The sequence below is a fragment of the Pelodiscus sinensis genome, chromosome 11 (genome assembly GCF_052426305.1).
Source record: "Pelodiscus sinensis isolate ZL-2025 chromosome 11, ASM5242630v1, whole genome shotgun sequence".
In the NCBI taxonomy this organism is placed as follows: Eukaryota; Metazoa; Chordata; order Testudines; family Trionychidae; genus Pelodiscus; species Pelodiscus sinensis.
Window position 1 is genome coordinate 37,093,073 of NC_143062.1, and position 12,990 is coordinate 37,106,062.

Sequence of the window (12,990 nt, forward strand, 5' to 3'; positions counted from 1 at the left end):
ATGAAAGCATAGGGGAGAAGTTAATACTTAGTTAATATTCAGGTATAGGCCTCTGCTGTTAAAATGCGGCTAAAGTATTGTCATTTTCTTTTGGTGAATGAGGAAGGGAGAAGTGACTTGCACGAGGTAATCAAATGATTCAGTATGAAGCAAGAACAGCTTTCAGGGTGCAGGATACAGGCAAGAGTTCTATCTATGAGCCACTTTATATCCAGGTAGGCACAGTATAATTGACCAAGCTTTTCTATGGAAATGTTCATGGCATTTGTGCTGACCACAAACAGGGGCCATGTTCTATATTTCATTCAAAAGACAATAGGTATTTTTTTAAAGTGTTTGAGTTATTGAGGAGCCAAGCCCAATAGACTCTCATTAATAAAAAAAGGATATACGGGACTGCACAAATAAGCCAGAACATGAACTCCTGTACATTGGTAAATTCATTCATGGAGCGATCACAGTTTCTACCAATTGAAGATCTGGCCCATAGTATTATTGTTATTCCTCAAATAACAATACAGCTCAAAAATCTCAACTCCAAGGCAAGCAAAAGATTCATTTATATTGTGTTTGAACAGTGGAATGAAGCTATAGGTAAGAAAACTGTATTACGGTGAAGGAGGCTGTCCATGTCACACAATGAGCAATAGTAAGAATATTACAAACTGCTTCTTTGGTTTTATTATGCATTGCAATCAGTACCATGACCCTGATTCTTGAGCTGTGCTTGAAGGATAATGGCAGTTGCAGAGAGTTGTTTGCTACTACTAATCCTTTGACACCTGGCCCTTGTGGAAGTTAGAACAACAGGGAGAGTCTGGGAGCTTGGTCAGTGGCATAAGGTCCATAATGGACTAGCACACTCCACTGTTTTCCATCTTACCCCTTGCAAGGACTTGCCTTGCCCTTTCCCCTGCCGTTAGTTCTGGTTACACCGCAGAAAGGAAATTCTCTACCCATAATCTGTAGTTATGTTATAACTGCCTTGTGCAAAACGGCTTTAGCAGACCAACTCTGCCACTTGCTGAGAACAAATGCTGGAGGGAAAAGTGAGAATAACACAAAATGTAAGAACCTGCCGATTGTAACTTGCATCCATGAGCTGTAATGTACTGGGGCCATGTTAGCACCGTCTTGGTCAGTTTGAATATGTAGTGTGTGGTCCTTGTGATAAAATATACTACAATTACATTAGAAATGTATTTGTTGTACTGTGACATTGCCCAACACCTAGGAATAACAGTTGCTTTCAGGGAGCGTAAGGTGTCAATTAAACTTTGTGTCAGAAAGTAAAATTAGGTTTAAATAATCATTTTCTCATGTAAAGGAAACAGGTTTGTCTTTTTTTTTTAAAAGTCATCTTATGGCAAATGCTGGATAAGCCCCTTCATAAATCAAACTGTGTCTATTTGTGGGTGAATTCTATATCCTGTACTAGGAATAAGAGATAAGACTTTCAAGAGAGGAGAAAAAATAAAAATGCTGCTTTTGTCATTAGTGTACTGTCTGGGCAGCTGCAAAATCGTAATGATTTAACTCTGGATTTGTTGGAGTATGCTTTCTTTCATATTTGCAATTTAGGAAGCCAAACAAAGTCATCATATTATTCTTTCTTGCCTTGCTGTTGCATCTAGGAGCTTTAGTAATGGACAACTGCTCGGCTGTGCTACAAATATACAACTACAAATACAACTGCAAAAGAAGGTTGCTGCCTTAAAAGATGTTACCTTGCCCTTCTGTTATGCAATAAACTTTCAAGATATTTAAAATAATAAATCTTCAATGCTCTGTAAAGGAAGGCATATTACATTATGCTAGATAAACTGAGGCAAAGTGATATGGCATGATTTGAGGCATGTCACAGAGTTAGTCAATGCCAGAATCAAGAGTAGAACCCATGAGATGTTCCTATTTTGCCATCCACACACTGAGCCAAGTTTCTAACCCTCATGGTACTGAACAGATTCTAACAGTGACCAATGCAGTGAGGGTCTCCTGTCAGATTAAGTGGCCTGAAACAGTCATAGATGTGTGAATTCATTGCCACGCTCATTGGAATGGCAACCCTGGATCCCAATGATGTGATAATATTGTTGACTAATATATTCTGGCTTGCATATACATAAATAGCATATTAATAACATGTATAACTAGATATATAATGAGTGCGTTTGTGAATGAGCAAATGAGTGAGTCTGTCCATCTATTCAAGAACTCTTCCTAAAGGGTAAGAGCTAGAACCATCAAATTTGATGTGCAGTTTCCTCTTATCATAACTTATATAACGGACAGGGTTTGGTTGTGGGGGTGGAGGTGAGGGGGCTGAAGCTCCCCTCCCCCCCCCCCCCCCCACCATCCATATGGGGATGCATAAAACCATTCAGAAAAGAGACAATCACCGTGCAAGTGAAAGGGGCTGGCTGGACACATGCACTCCCATCTGGGATTGCCCCAGCCCTGAACCTCCCACTCTCTATGTGCCCTTTAAGGAGGGTGGTGGACTTCCAGTTCCTCCTTCCCCTTCCCCTTCATATGGGAACATTGCTGGCTGTTCCCTTTCATCAGGGAGTGAGGGGAAAGTGCATAGTTTGCTCCATTCCTCAATCTGGCTGGGGAGTGCAAATGAACCTGGATCTCTCTCTGGAACGTGCACTCCTCCCCCTAGCTGTGCTCGATGGAGCTGCAGTGGTCATGGAGAGGTGCATCTCACCTGGCCCTAAGCTGCTCTGTTGAGAGAGGGCTGGGGTTGTCCTCTCTCCTGGGGCAGCCTGTATACTGAACTCCTCCTTCCCAACTCCAACCCAGAGCAATGATTTAAATGAATAAAAATAAATAATTGGGTTAAGGATCTGAGCAGTGCTTGGGGGGTAGGATGTACACACACTAGATTAAGCCCAAATATTATAACATTAAGACCAAATATTGTAACTGATATAGCCTGTTTTATAATCCTGTTTATTGCTAAGTATCCCATAACATCTTGCAATTGCTGAAGTAAGCACCTGGCACAAGCAGAGCAGAAACTTGTCAAAATCAAGATCCATTAATTCTATGTCTTAGTACAAGCTAGGGGAGGATCTTCATGGCTCAGTACCTGGAATGCTAGTATCCAAAACACAATAAAAAAAACAGAATGAGTATAGGCAGTTAAAACAAACTGATGGGCTGGATTCTAGTGGCATGTAAAGAAAATATGTAATTTGTAACATCACATAAATAATGCCAGCTGACATGACTAACTTGGGGAACACACCTGCTGCATACTGTGAATATAACATTGCTGCATAAGTTTGCTCTTCAGAGTGTGGTACTATATAGAAACTTTCTCCTGTACCACACCAACATCTGAACTAACAAACCAATGTGTGGTCAAGTAATTGACTATACAATTTATCAACAATACCAACACTATTTAATTGCTTATCATTTTAGTGGATCATTTGGGAAACAAAGAATTGCTGCAGGGAGAGGAGCAGAGAAAGGAAGACAGGGAAAGAAGAGAAATAGCACAGTCCTAAAGTGAAATAGATGTTCCCTCTACTACGTGATTATAGGGTACTGTACCCATACACAAAAGTCGCAACTAAAGTTAATATACCATGCACAAGATGCATTCTACTTTTGATCTTTGCACTGGCTTCCCATTGCCATCAGCAGGAGCTCTTCTAGGGGGGCTGAGGGCAATATAAGTCCTGGGTTTATAACCCAGTCCATAGATCATATTAAAACTAGAATTCAGTCTCTGTTGTGTCTGGGTTGCATTCTCTTGTTCTCGGTATATGATAGGTCATTGCTTTGCCATGATGTCAGTGGGAGTGAAAGGCTTTGTCTTGTCAGCTCCTCTGCATGATCAGGAAGTATTACCCCTATTTTGCAGATAGGAAACTGAGGCACAGGGTTTAAGTGATTTGTCATGAATATCTATGGCACAGCAGTCCCAGTCCAGCATCCTAGTCATACTCAATGTAAATACAAAATGCACTGTTAGATATTTGCTCAAGTACATTTTCTGCTGCTAATAATCTCACCAGTTACAGTCTTCAATTTAACCTGCCCTTTGTTGGGGATATAATGCTGACATCCTATGACTCTATGGTTTTCCTTGGTCCATTCATGTCTGAAAATTTTCTTTCCCATTGACTACACAGGATAGAAGATTGGACGATGTTGGCTAAGATTGTCTACCCAAAATAGGACCAATGCTAGTTGACTGGAATGTGTCTTGAAAGAAAGGCATGGCTGGCACATACCTTTTTGACTGAGGGTGTTTGCTCCTTTATCTGAAATTATCTCAGATAAAATCAAAGTCCTTCTGAAGTAGAGAGGGTGCATATAAAAACACGCATATGGCCAGTTTTCTACTGTGTGATTAGTGTCCAACAGAAAGCTAAGGCAACAACCATCTCATGCATTTTTAGCCAGAGCTACTCCTCTCTGCTTCAGTAATGGGAAAGGATAAAAATGGTAATTTGAAGAAACACACCGCTGTGAGTTATGCTTAAATAGCAAATTAATAGTACTGCCAGAAACCCATCAGAAGAAAAGCCCTAATCCTCATTAATGCAGTCCTGGTGTAGAAATATTATCTCAGAGAAAATGAGGCTACAAGAGGAACTAGGCTCATTTTCTGCAAGCAAAATAGATTATATTGTCTTCCTTCAGATCAACTCCAATGTATTAGCTGTTGCTAAGTCAAGTTAGGGGTTAACCTATTAGGAAAAAGACATCTCTGCTTGCACATGGCATTTATTTTCCTTATGCAACCTGATAACTTGTTTAATCTTTTTTATGATATGCGATGTAGGCTATACCCTGACACCCACCTCCCAATAAGTCCTTTCTCAGTATTATCATTTTCCCTCTAGCACAATGATTATTGTGCAAGTCTCTCACAGCACCACAGCACATGGTTTGCCCATTAAAAATGAGACTCACTAATGGTATTCCCGTTCTTTTTTTCTGTCCATGTGCTGCATACATTTTGTTATGTCCACCATCAATAGAAACACATGGTACTGACTGAGCATCTGTGAATGCTCTGCTAATCAGCTGGGCGGCACCTAAATCTTGCCTGGTTGGCTGCCCTTGTGCTCAGCTTACAGGGAACACTGCAAACATTCACCAGGTGCTTCAGCTACAAGCTGCTATACGGAGCCTAATCCTTAAGAAGGGAATTAGTTAACATTTGATGATGATGTTCGTCCATTGTGTTCGAAGAGGACCTTGACATCTAACGGGTTATGGGCTGTCCACGGTGTGTCCACAGATGGCTGATAAGGCCAATGCGGGCACGAAATGTTCTGCCACATGTTGGGCAGACATGTGTAGGCACCACTGTTGCAGCGTTTGCAACTCTGACTTTACGGAGTGCTCGCTTCTCTTGTGCTATGGTTGTCCTTCTGGCTTCAGATGTTTGACAGTCTTGGTGGATCAGTTATCACCATGTCGATCGATCTTGTGCCAGGGTCTCCCAGGAGGTGGTGTCGATATCCAGGGACTTGAGAGAGGCTTTAAGCGTGTCTTTGTATCGCTTCTTTTGTCCCCCGTGCGATCGCTTTCCTTGAGACAGCTCACCATAGAAGAGCTGTTTAGGGATGCGATGGTCTGGCATCCTTGCAACATGGCCAGCCCAGCGTGTCTGGGCTTTCATCAGCAGGGTGTGAACTGACGGCAGGCCTGCTCTAAAAAGGACTTCTGTGTCTGGCACCTTGTCCTGCCACCGGATCCTCATAAGTCTGCGGAGGCAAATCGTGTGGAAGTGGTTCAGTTGCCTAGCGTGCCTCCTGTATACAGTCCAAGTCTCACTGGCATACATCAGGGTAGTTAACACTACTGCTCGATAGACTTTAAGCTTTGTAACAAGGCTTATTCCACGGCGGTCCCACGCTTTGGTCAGCAGTCTGCCGAATGCAGAGCTTGCCCTGGCGATTCTGCAGTTGACCTCGATGTCAATTGTCACTGCGCGGGAGAGGGTGCTGCCAAGGTATGTAAATTGGTCCACTGCTTGCAGCTTTTGTCCCTTCACTGTGATAGTGGGCTCTTGATGTTGGGCTTTTGGAGCTGGCTGGTGCATCACTTCGGTTTTCTTTATGTTGATGAGAAGGCCGAAGTTGTCGCATACTGCTGCGAATTTGTCCATGCTGGCTTGAATTTCCTGCTCTGATCCAGCATTCAGGGTGCAGTCGTCAGCAAAAAGGAGATCTTGTAGCACAGTCTACATTTAGGGTACATCTAAACTACATGGCTCCGTTGATGGAGCCATGTAGATTAGTTTACTCGACAAAGGGAAATGAAGCGGCAATTTAAATAATCGCTTCTTCATTTAAATCAAAATGGCTGCCACGCTGTGCTGATCAGCTGTTTGTTGGCACAGCGCGGCAGTCTAGACGGATCTGCCGACCCCAGAACCCTTCATTGGCAGATCCCGTAAGCCTCATTTCATAGGCTTAACTATAACTGCTCTACACTACCACTGAGTTCTGTCGACATAACATTGACAGAACGCGGCAGTTTTGTCAACGGTTGTAAACCTCGTTCTATGAGGAATAACACCTTTTGTCGACAAAAGGCGTTATTGCATCTAAACTGTCCTTTGCGTCTACACTCTCGTGTCGACAGGCAGCTTGCTTTGTCGACAGAACTGGATGTAATCTAGACGCTCTTTGTCGACAGAAGCTTTGGCAACAGTATCTGTCAATAAAGCCTCTGTTGACAAAAGTCTGTAGTCTATTGTTGACAGATGAGTGGCAGGATGTTGAAGGGAGAGCTGTGCGCCTGGGGTCAGAGGGTTACTGGGGTAGGCTGAAGTGAGAACTGTGCTCTAGGCCAAAGAGTTTGCGGGGCCCAAGGGGGCACACTGCAGTTGGCTGCACCATGTGGCTGGGCCGCTTCCAGCCCGGGCAGTGAGTTAGTGAGCGGCCAAGCGCCAGGCATTGTCCTGAAGGCATAGGGCCAGCCAGGCCTGGTTCGGGGGGAGGGTGACGGAGGGTGAGGCAGGAAGAGCCATGTTCTATTCTGCACTGATTAGGCCTCAATGGGAGTCATCAATCTGGCAACCAGTGTTGCAAGTTCTGGATACCACATTGCAGGAAAGATGTGGTCATGTTGGAGAAAGGCCAGAAAAGAGCAACAAAAAGGCAAAATTGAAAAGCTGGTGGATTTGTTTAGTCTGGAAAAGCGAAGATTGAGAAGGGCTGTGATAACCGGTTCCAATTACATAAAGGGGTGTTAAAAGGAGGAAGGAGAAAAAAATGTCCTTTACCTCTGAGGATAGGACTAGAAGCAATGGTCTTAAATTGCTGCAAGGGGGGTTTAGGTTGGACCTTAGGAAAAGCTTCCTAACTGTCAAGGTGGTTAAGCACTTGAATAAATTGCCTAGGGGGTTGTGAAATCTCCATCTCTGGAGCTTTATAAGAGCAGATTAGACAAACACCCGTTAGCAAGACTAACTATTGCCTATATCATCCCTATGCAGGGAACTGCAGTCCCCTTCCAGTCCTATACATCTCAGGCCCATCAATAGGGCCAATTCTCATTTAAACGGGACCAGTTTTACCATCCTTCCTGCAGCCATCATGGCCCAGCAGTAAATGTCACTGCTATATGTGGTCTGGGATTATTTCTGACTGGCTTCCAGATTTGATTGGGATGCTGACAAAAGGTGCAGAGAGTGGATTCTTCTAGCCATGTGATGAGCTACTGACAAATGGTAACTCAAGTGGAAGAGAGATGCTAGAGCAAGACAGCGGCCATGTCTGTCGTGTGCCATACCAACGTAGTCACCAGCAGGGCAGGCACTGAAATGAGTAGCCTCATTTCAGTAGCTGGGTGTGGATGCCATAACAGTGAGGCAGCCTAAGTGCTTCAACTGGGTTCAGCCAACTGGTCAACCAGAGCCCTCTCAGGCTCTGTTGGACAGTGGGTAGAAATGTTGAGCCCATTGACGCCAACAGCCGGCTCTTGGGCAAGGGGCGGGGGGAGGGGGAGCAGGGAGTGTGTCCATGGTCTTGGAAGGGGTGGGGTCTTGGGCACAAGGGGTGGAACAGAAGCAACCAGCCCGCCGTGCTGCCCAGAGCAGGTTGCTCCCCCAGCCCTCAGAGCTGCATGGAGTGTGTGGCTCCGGCAGTGATTTAAAGGGCCTAGGGTTCAGGCTGTTACCGCATCTGCAGTAGCAATGCTGGGGAGCCTGCCCCCTTTTGCTCCCCCCTCCGCTCTCAGTAGGCCTGGTTGAGCCTCACAGGTTGGACTGGTGAGAAGCGGCATCATGGCAATGTGTATCTTCACTCTGTATTTCCCGTGTATCCAGGGCACTAAGAATAGGCACATTTGTGGTGCTAGATGGGTATTAGGCATCTTCGCGTTAATGCTGTTTTGGGGTAGTAAGTAATATTACAGTACTGGCTCCTCACTTTTCAACTAAATGTCAGTGCTTAATGAAAGGTTTTCAAATTAGCAGGTATAATTTCCTTCTCACCACCCTCTAATCTGTTCATTCTGCTTTTGTTAATGAGCTGCAGTTGCATGGGGTGAGCAGGGTGGGAGGATGAAATAATTGGGAATTATTGTAAAAAATGATCGAAACCATAGCTGCCTACTCCATTTAGGTGCCAGCAGGTCTGATCTTCAGTGTGTAACAGTTCTGAATGAAGGTTGTGTCGATTAGTCAACTCCAAAAAGGATTTGTGACCCTCACACCACCCTTTATTAATTAGCATTCCCGGTGCCTCAAACTCCAGCACTGACAGTTCCCAGCTGTTGTTAGTTCTGTTTTGCCATTCTAGAGCCAACCAGGTCAACTGAAAAACATTAAATCCAGTTACAGTTCAATTTCCTTATTTTTACTCTGACACCTTGTAAGACTTCCCGCATTATGGCTTACTTTTATATAGAAGCTAGTTCACATTTCCGAAACACACAGCTTCAAGTCCTGTGCAGCAGTACCAGTATGGTGTGTAGAATACTAATTCATTTTTTAAAACTGTTCTTCGCTATGTAATGAACTGCGCTCTTTCTTATCTTTTTCCCCTGGAGACACTAGTTCTCTTGATTACTAGGTGCACTATGCATTTCAGATAAATCTTGAGCAATAGTGATAATTATCTACATGATGATAAACTATTGCACCTTGACGATGACTTTTCTTAAACTAGCACCAACCAAAGCAGGCAGCACTGGGGGCCAAAAACAACGGGGGTGTGTCTACACTGGCACAATCTTGTGCAAAAACTTGCTGCCTGTCTACACTGGCCACATGTTCTTGCGCAAGTAAGCTGACATTCTAATGCATCAACTCAGGGCTTCTGGCACCAGAACGCTGACGCGCCCGTCAGGAATAAGCCCTTTTGCGCAACTGTTCTTGCACAAGAGGCCAGTGTAACCTGGCAACATGAATTTCTTGAGCAAGAAAGCCCTATGGTTAAAATGGCCATCGGAGCTTTCTTGCGCAAGAGAGTGTCTAACACTGGCAAGGATGCTTTTGCGCAAAAGCACATGCCAGTGTAGATGCTCGCTTGCGCCACTACTTTAGCGCAAGGTCTCGCCAGTGTAGACATAGCCTGGGAGAGGAGAGGATGAGAGTGGGGCTGGCTTCCAGCACCACATGGCTTAGGGGTTGGCACCCAAAGCCCCACAGCTAGAGCCCGGGGCCCAGGCCCAAATCCCTGTCACTGGGGAATGATGCCCACCTGAGGCTAGAGATGGTAGCAGGGCAGCAGGAGTGAGTGAGCGTGCTCAGTCTGAGGCCCTGCATCCAGGAGATGAAACCTGCCACCATGTGGCTGAAGCCTGGGGCCAGAGACGGCAGCACAGGCCAAGTATGATGGCAGGGGAGGGGGAGAGGGAGAGCGGTGAGCCCAGCCAGATCCCCCTGCACTCTCCATAGCTAAATCCCAGGCCCTGCCTTAATAGTGAGCGGTGGGAATCAGGGGAAGGGAGTGAAGAGGAGCAAGCAGCAAGAGGTGAGTGAGGATGGCAACACAATGGAACAGTGCCCCCCACTTCTGGAGAGCTTCTGACACTTCTGCTCCCTGGATGCAAAGGCAGGCAAGCTAGGCATGCCTCCAAAGCACGTACACCCACATCCAGCAGCGGCCTTCTGCATAGTCAGCCATTTTAATTTTGGCGACACTTAGCCTCTGCAAACCTCTTACCCATGAGTAAGAGCAATTATATGAAATATTATTGAAGCATCTTGTTGAGAATGTCGCTTTAATTAAAAGCCAATAAGACATGAGTGCTTTATTTTGATTTTACAGTGTGCCAATCCCTTATTCTTGGGGGGACATGCATGGCATAGAATAAACTTTTGGTACCCAGAGGGACGGAGCCCATCACTCTATGCTTTGCTCAGGCCAGCTGGCCTCTCCCACTCTGTGGAAAGTAGGGTGTTTATTGCAGTATGTCTTGAAGGTCATCAGAGCTGGACGCTGGCAAACTAAGGCTTTGGTCCTGCAGGCAGAATTGCTAATGTGCCCCTCTAAGCCAGCACAGAGGTTCTAGGGCAGTACACAGGTGCAATGGGAGAGGAGAGGATGCGAGTGGGGCTGGCAGATCTACTTGCCGGACTGGGATCAAAGAAGGAAGCTAATAGCAGAGGGCAGATGAAGACCAGATGAAGGGCTGGAATTGCCACTTGTGTAAGTAAACCTCGTACAGCTAGGGAAATCCCTGGCAATAGGCACCCATAATTTGCCAGGCAGAGGTGAAGCATGAAAAGCTGCATGTGGAAGACATGATGCTTCCTCCACCATAGGAGAATGTGCAGGGCCACACTGGCATGTGGCTATGCAGCCACAGATAATGCTCGGGCCACCCTAGTTAACCTCAGGTTCCTTTGGGGAAAGGATCTGGCTCACTGCCAGTGGGAGAGCCTGCTAGGTAGGAAGGGTGCGCATCCAATTGCACTATTCTTTTGCATAGGCAGAGGTAAAACAAAGCCTTTTGAGTTGATGTGTGTGTGTGAGAGAGCAAGAGCACATGGCCTTGGCTTTGTGTGTGGGCCTGGGTGTAGGTGTGCACAAACAAATGTATATCTGGGGGGAGGTGTGGGTGTACTCCTGTGTGTGTGCAGGCCTGTATGGGTAAATGGTTTGGCATGTGCACATGCTGTGTGTTCACTTCTGTGTATTCTCCTACCCGCGTGCATGTGTGTGTATGAACTGAAATACTGCAGTGACAGGGGCTATAGAAAAACCCAACCATGATAGGACTGGCTTGAAGTGGCAAGTAGCGTAGAGGCGAATAGATACGATAAAGTACTACCGGAATAAGCCTGGCAAATCAGATGGCTAGAAGCAGGAGCACAAAAATTAGGCACCTCTCTTAAGCAACTTCAGTAGTAGGTGAAGTACAGTCTGTGGCAGATGAGCTGTTCTGGCCCAGCTGGGAGGATGCATTCCTTCACCAAGCTAAGGAATGTCCCACACTTACACAATATCGCTCACATGCAGTTTGATGCTGCCCAAGCTGTGAACAAAGGAGACTTTCACACTGATGATTCAGAGACTGCTGGAGAGTCTCAGTTCTTTAGAAATGGAGTTTTAATTTCTCCAGTGGCTGAAACTTCAGCCCTCCAAGAGCCCCAGCCTGCGTTATCAGAGGCTGACTCATTTAGTTACTTCAGTGGCACCCTGGTAGCTGACATGCCACCCTGGGGAGTGGAAGAAGGTAGAGCTGGATGCAGCTGGGTAAGGCAAAGACAACCAGGGATGCTTCAGGCAATGTTGGCAGGACAGTGAAGATGGAGACAAGTTGGCTGCCTTAGGGTCATAGGAGATCAATGGGTTTCTTAAGATTGATCTGATGGACAGGATTCACGCATTTGCTCTGGATGCTTTGCACTACTCCAGCCCTGCACAGGAACCAATAGACCTGCAACCAACTGGGGCCCTGAGATAGTCCAACAGGTGCACCAAGAAAGGCTGAATCTGTCATGTTGTGCTACACTACGAATCTTGAATGAAAAGAACTCCTCTCTCTCATGATGGTTGCTACCTCAGCCTCAGATCTTTGGTAACATTCTAAATATTAGCCCTTCCCTAAGCCTCCCATTAATGGACATCTCAGGCAGATCAGTCATCTAGCTGGACCCTGGAAGACTACAGAAGAGGAGTATCATTGCCTTGTTTGCAGCTTTTCTGCCCTCTATCCCTTCTAGTTGATTGTGTAGTCAGTCCTACAAGGCTGAAGCAAGTGTGGGAGTAGCTATGAAGAGCACTTCCTTCCTCCATGCTTTCTTTGTGAGGAATCTTCCTCTGCTGCTTGGGAGCTCTTTGAAGGCTAGAAGGAACATGGTGTATCAAACCAGAATCAGTAGTCACTTTTGATGATGCAGGACAACACCTGAGGAAGCATGCCTTCTCACCAAAAGGGGCCAGGTACACGAAATCTATAATACAAAATTACATCAACCTAACTTACACCATCAGACAGCCACTGCAGTTATTAAATTGCTTGTGAGGATGCACGCTTGGCTTCTGTCACTAGCATGCATCCTCACGAGCAGGGCTTGTACTGTCACAGTGGGCCATTGCAGGATGGCTTGTAAAGGTCAGTAACAGTCAACATAACCAACATGTCTGCACCAACAGTATGTGGACCTAATTGGATTGATCAGGACTCTATGCTACTCAGAGGTGTTATTACAACAGGCTTAGAGAGGCACATAATGTTGGTGGGGGCCAAGCATCTAGGTATTCGCAAGGCATCTTACATCGAACAGACCTAAATTTACTTGATTACTCTGGCTTCAGAGCCATGAGAAATAATCCATTCCACCATAAGGTGGGCAACCACCTCAGAGAAAGACCCACAATATTTAGGAATAGGGATGATCACTGTGTATAAAATCCAGAAGCTGAGTTTTAAAGTGGCTGATATTCAGAACTTACAATAGTGTAACAAACCACGATTAGGGAATACACAAAGTTATTTTGCCCATATCTACAACAGCTTTGATGCTTAATTGTGGAATTTAATATAATTAAACTTCAT